Below are 6555 nucleotides of genomic sequence, written 5' to 3'. Positions count from 1 at the left end.
GGAACCACAAGGAACTGAATTTTGCCACAACCTGGATGAGGCCGGAAGCTGATCTTCCCTGGAGCCTCCACCTACAGTACAGCGGAACTGACGCCGGTTCCAGCTTGTAAGGGCAAAGGCAGAGAGTCCAGCCAAGCCTGCCGGGACTTCTGAGCTGCAGTGCTGCACAGTGGCAAATGGGTGTTGTTTAAAGCTGCTAAGTGTATGGCATTATGGAGCTACAGATGGCTAATACGTTGAGTCACTTCCACATGGTACTGTCCACCTTCCAGGCAGCATGAAAACACCAAAACGGCTGCTGGGCAGGGGGAATGCACCACACAGTGGCTCCCCATCACCCTCTGGAGCCTATTGGTGGCTGCTCCCCGCCTGTGGGCAGGGGATACAGTGAGTGTCCCTTGCTGTTCCAGTGATGCAGTGACTGGCGGGTCTTGGGCCAGGGGCTCCAGGTCGCAGATGCCACCCAGTGGGAAGAGACATGCCTGGGCATCTGGGGGTCCATGGGACTCACTGGGAGAAGGATGTCTTCTCAAGCGCCTTCTGACTCATCAGCCACTTCTCCCTGGAGGGCAAGATATGACCCAGAAGGCTGAACAAAGACAACCAGCTCCAGGGATAGAAGGTTCTTGTGATCTCTCTGTAATTCAGCTTCTACTTTGATTGGTGAAGCCCTTCTGGTGAAATGTGTGAGGCTTAAACCCAAGACTATAAACCTAATAGGAATTCGGTTTGCTTCATGGGTCAAGATAATTGTGCTCTGAAAAATGTTTTCAACATAACATTAATTTTGACCTTTACGTACAGACTGACATAAGTGTGTTTTTAAAATGAATATTCATGCATGACACAGTTTTCATTATCACCTTATCAGATTTCCTGAGTTGCTGCAGCAGTGATAGTTCAGGTGTTTCAAATAAGTAATCACTTATTTTTATGCTCTTGCAGGGACAGGTTATGGTGATTGAACGGGATTTTCTTTTTCTTTTTTTTCTCCTACAGGAGCCTCAAGAACAAAGGCCATCAGAGAGGCCATTCGCTGGCATGGAGCCCCCCAGGACTCATCAACCGTGGTTGAGGTTGACCGAAAACAGAGCAAGAGAGGCCCTCACCCGTCTCAGGTCCTCTCCATGCCCTCTTCCTGGTGGGATCCATGAAAGGAACTGGCAGCACATTTCTATTTCTTGGGATTTAAGATCCTTTGTGTGAAATATTTAAAAAACCAGGTTATGGTTTATCCATAAATTCTGGCTGGATCCCACTGGCTTCCTGACACCTCGTGGGCCATTTTTCCTCCCCTGGTAAGCAGGTTGTGGGGCCACTTTCCTCACCTCACCCAAGGCATGCTGACAAAGGAGCCCTGGCCAGATGCTGCCACTGCAGAATTTTTAAAAACGGATTAACCAAGTAGAGTTTATAAAATTGAGGTAGAATTCACATAACTTAACACTATTTTAACAATTTTGAAGTGTAGGAAACAGTGGCTTTTAGTACATCCACAATGCCGTGTGACCATCACCATCTAACTTCAGAATGTTTACATCACCCGGGAAAGAATCCCTGCCCTGTTAGCGGTGACATCCCAGTCCCACCTCCCCTGTCACCTGACAACCAGGAATCTGCTTTCTGTCTCTACAGATTAGCCTATTCTGGGCATTTCATAGAACTATATCAAATAGTGTGTGTCTTTTGTGTCGGCATCTTTCACCGAGCACGGTGTTTTCAGGTCCATTGTGTGGCAGCAGGAGGGATCCCAGCTTCCTTCCCTTTCAGGGTTCCACAGTGTTCCACTGTATGGATGGACCACATTACCTTATGGATGGACCACATCATTACCTTATGGATGGACCACATTACCTTATGGATGGACCACATTTGGCTCATCCATACACCCACCAGTGGCTGCTTTCTGGGCATTATGACTAACACTGATGTGAGCATTTCTGCATGTTTTTCTTTAACTCCCTGCAGAATTTTGGTGTGGTCTGATTCTCGGGTCTCACTTGACATGGCCTCCTCTGGCAAGTGCCTGCTAAGACTGTAATTCACTGATTGGCTATCCTGGGATTTGTTTTCCTCAGATGAGACTGGTGTTTTTTGCAAATGGATTACTTGAAGGTGTCTTGAAGGGGTATGATACTGCAATATGCACCTTCCACTGCCTGGAATCTTCCTGAGTTTTGTCTTGGTCGAGCTGCCTTCCATGTGCAGGTGGGGTCTCTCTCTCTCTCTCTCTGTCTACTATGTTTTTCGAAGGATCCTCTGATGCTATTTCTGGATTTTCCTGCTACTGTCTGTATTTCCCAAAGACCCACCCTGTTCTCACATTTATCAAAGCTTTGAGACCAGAGGTATTTGAGGGATGAGATCGACTCCATTAGCGCCTTAGGAATTAAAGACACCAGGCCTGTTTCCTGAGAATGCTCTGTTTTAGTGATCACAGCTTTGTGCCACGTTATGCTGTATACATCTATTCTTTTGCGTGGATGGCATTTGCTTTCAGTAAGATTGGTTTAGGGCTGAGGTGATTGTGAGCTGCATCTCTGGAAGAGTGGGGATTGGAGGAAGATGGTGATCCCTTGTCCCACCCAAGCTGTGGGTACATCATCTCTCGACCACTGCCCCCAGGTCAGTGCAAGCTCTCTCCCTGAGAAGGGCAACCAGGGCTGTGAAGAAACAGCAAGTATGGCAGTGGAACCTTAGCAAGGAGCTGTGTGAACAATGCTGAGGAACGCATTGCTCTCATGCAGAGCAGAGCTGGTCCAGATTACAGCTGGGACCTCCTGTTGGCTCACAGGGTGGAGGCTGAAACCCATGCAGATGTCCCCAGTCACTCATGACAGCCTGCTGTTCAGGGCTCCCTGCTTTATTCCCTGTGCCATGCCCTGCATGATGCCAGTACAGTGGTGCCCATGGGTTACCAATCTGCAAACATGAGAGACACAGCTCAGCAAAACCTCTCCACATCCATGGAAAGCGTGGGTCTGCTGAGTGCGACCGAGAGAACTACAGAGTGTGTGTCTCAAGCTCTCTGGGCACATGAGCCTGCTGGGTGGGTTTTTGGGTACCACTGGCTGCCCTTTTTACATGGCTGTTTTTCTGGGCCTTTCTCTTTAAAATGTTGACCAACATGAATTGTTAAATTATTGAGTTTAGGTGCATAAAATGTATATATAGTGGAATTTGTCAGCCTTCCAAGAGGCAGCACAGAGTCTCTGATCCTCCACTGGCGTTCCCACTTCCCTGTGGCCATAGGGCTTGCACTCTTGCTTATTTTAGCAGCTCAAGGCCTTTGCCCCCAATTGTTTTGCTTGTCTTATCCAGCAGAGTCTCATGCACGGTTACTTTTAGTTCTCAACACACTTCCCTGCTCATTTGTTGGTTCCTTTAACTGACCTTCCAGAGATCCTAGAATCAAGATGGTGCTATAATCAGGGAGCAACCAAATAACCTTTGCAAATCTCTCTCTAAATATACACACACACGTGCCTGCACACAAACAAATGCATGCATATGTGCGTGTGTATTTAGACACAGATTGAGTATCCCTTATCTGAAGTGCTTGGAACCAGGAGTGTTTTGGATTTCCAGTGTTTTGGATTTCCAATATTTTTGGATTTTGGAATATGCACATACACTAATGAGCTATCTTGGGGGATGAGACCCACTTATGTCTAAATGCAAAACTCACTTATGTTTCAGATATACCTTAAAACACAGCCTGAAGATAATTTTATATAATATTTTAAATAATTTTGTGCATGAAACAAAATTTTGACCGCAATCTATCCCATGAGGTCAGGTGTGGAATTTTCAGTGTCATGTTGACGTTTACGAAATTTTGGATTTTGGAGCATTTCAGATTTCAGATTTTCAGATTATAAGTGTTCAGCCTGTCTATATAAGTGTGTTTATTCATTTGCTTTCAGCCCCCCTCTGAAGATGTTGGAAAGGAGGAGAAGGAAGAGGAAAGCAGAGGGGATCGCCCCGCAGAGGCCAGCCTGCAGCCTGGGCTCCGTGCACCTCTGGCTGCTGACAGGATCCACCTCGGGTCAAGAAGGTGCTGGCTCACACTTTCCTCAAGATTTTAGAGATGCATGTATCCCAGTGCATGTCCTGGAAAGCCTTTAAAATTCAAAGAAAACAAGCAAAGCTCTGGCTAATTAAATGTTTTCTGCTTACCATTGTTAACATATTAATGAGACAGGTTAAATGTATTACTCAGTGGTGTGGAAGCTCTTAGGTTCTATGCACCCCTTTTTGAGAGGATTTCTCCATGTGGCATCAGTGTTTACAGTGCACTGGCTTCCTGTTTATAGGACTTTTATGTGGGGGTGGTGGCACAGCAGAAAGCATCCCCAGGGTAAGAAGGGGATGGGGAGGTCCACACTGCAGTTCAGACCCCCTTGTCACCTGCCTTTGAGACCGCCATGTCCCTGAGCCTTTCCTTTCAAAGGAGGGTAGGTAAGTTTCTAATGTTCCCATTTTGACCTCTCAGACTCAGGGACTGGGGCTAGAGCATGGGTCCTCTCGTTGAAGTCACTGTAGCACTTCAGAGGCATCAGCACTCTTGCTTCATTTTGCACATCCTTGGTTGTCAGTTATTATGGGTACACAGCAAGCTACCCCAAACTTAGTACAACAACAGCTGTTTTGCTGTGCTCACAGATTCTGTGGGTAAGGAATTTGGAAGGGGCCCAGGGTGTGGTGCATCAGTTGGGAAGATTTGAGTCAGTAGTAGGTTTGCTCACTCCCATGTCTGTGGTGCACGTGGCCTCTGTGTGGCTGGGCTTCCTCACAGCATGGCGTCCTGAGCCGCCTTTCATGAGGGCTTGCTCAGGGCTCCCAGCACGAGGGTTCCAGCCAACAGGGTAGATTCCACAGTGCCTTTTCTGGCCCAGTCTCTGCCACACTGAATCATCTATACCTGGCGAGGTCCTGACCTCCTTTCTGCCAGATCCTTCTCTGGTCCTCAAGGTCCATCACTGTTTTTGCCCTTGGTTACAGCCTGCTGTGTACCTGTCCTAGAGTGTTGCGATGAGGAGTGTGGTCTTGGGCACAGACTGAAATGCACTGCTGTGTGCAGTAGGAGCCTCGGCTGCTGCCCTGTGTTCATGGGAAGCACTTCAGAGCCGAGCCTGGTGTCAGGTGAGTCCTCCATAAAGGGCCTTGACTTTTCTTTCCCAGACTGCAGTGCAGGTTACTTTAGGGAAGCTCTGTCCTGGTCATCTCTGCCTGGCATTTCCTGCAGGACTTGGCGAGTACTGCGTTCCCTCTGCTTTGGGGCATTCTGTGCTGGGTCTAGCTCCTGTTCTGTAAGTCTCACAAATTCACCCTCTCGGAGCAGCCATTTCTGCCTGTCCCACGCTAGGAGCTGTGGTGACCCCCACTCATCTTGTTTCCTTTTGTTCATGGCACTAGCTCTAATGAAAATGTTTCATCCCCTGTTTGTTTCTATTAGACCTGGTGGGATGTGAGCCCCACCAGAGCCAGATGTGTGCCTGTCTCCTTCCCTGCTGTATATTCAGTGCCTACAACAGGGTCTGGGTCAAAAATGAATGGAGAGGAGGAAGGGAGGGGAAAAAAGATCGACATCAGGAAGATTTCAGAAGCACGGTGCTGAGAATAGCAGGGTCACGTACCAGGGTGGGATTTACTTCCTTTCCACACATTTAAAAAATCTCAAAGACATACATTCAGCTTTATTGAGTTTAGGTGAAATCTATTCGTAATCAAAATAAAATGATATCTCAACGACAACTTAATTTTGAGTAAAAATATTTTCTGGAGGGCAGGGGCTCTAAATACAAAGAAGCACAGAGCACATGTCACCTCTCCCCAATGGGACTCATGGCTCTCGATGGAGCCACTTGGAGCCCATTCACTTTGTGGGTCGCCTCCACCTCCATCCCTCAGTTATGGGGCTGTGATGATCCACACCAAGCCCCCATTCTTGCTGCTCCACTGGTGTGATTTTCTTGGGACCACAATGGGGAGAGGACGGAATCGTCTGTTTTGAGAAAGCACAGCTTTGGACGTTCATTGGTTTTCCCCTGTGCCTCCATGACTTGAGGGTGACCATCTAGCAGTTTACAGGGGTTTTGAATAAATTCCCAGGATCTGGAAATTATTGGATTTATTTTATTTTAAGCAGAAACATTTTACGTTTACTTTGGTAACGGCATGCTCCACTCAGTGTGGTCATTCTTAGCTCTCTTGTTTTGTGTCCACTTTGGAGTCTGGCTCTGGGCAAGCACTCAAATGCTCACGGGAGCCCCACTGCTCAGGGCATCCTCTGAACCCAAGGGCCTTTAAAGGGGGAACAGCAAAGTGAGAACGTGGGTGGGGACAGCGAGTGAGGGGCCAGGTGCAGGGTGACGGCAGGTGTAGGTTCTGCACAATGCACACTGCACTGCATGGAGGCGCTGCGTGCTCCCCAGCTGAGTGCAATGATGCTGCAGAGCGTGAAATCACAGGTCTCAGCACTCAGCGGGGTGCGGAGGTGCTTGGGTTTGAGAAGCCGGGGCAGCAGGCAGCTCAGGGCCAGCAGATCCGCCC

General features: G+C 48.2%; 1 long non-coding RNA gene across 1 annotated transcript; it reads left to right on the top strand.

Moving 5' to 3' along the window:
• Nucleotides 1-999: 999 nt before the first annotated feature.
• Nucleotides 1000-4176, top strand: LOC129052091 (uncharacterized). The gene is made up of 3 exons (XR_008516850.1): nucleotides 1000-1298; nucleotides 2079-2208; nucleotides 3927-4176. It is a non-coding gene; the product is annotated as an uncharacterized LOC129052091 (long non-coding RNA).
• The last annotated feature ends 2379 nt before the right edge of the window (nucleotides 4177-6555 follow it).

Source organism: Pongo abelii, chromosome 21, assembly GCF_028885655.2.
Source record: "Pongo abelii isolate AG06213 chromosome 21, NHGRI_mPonAbe1-v2.0_pri, whole genome shotgun sequence".
NCBI classification, from domain to species: domain Eukaryota; kingdom Metazoa; phylum Chordata; class Mammalia; order Primates; family Hominidae; genus Pongo; species Pongo abelii.
The sequence above is the reverse complement of the archived record's forward strand: the minus strand, read 5'-3'. Positions and strand labels throughout refer to the sequence as shown.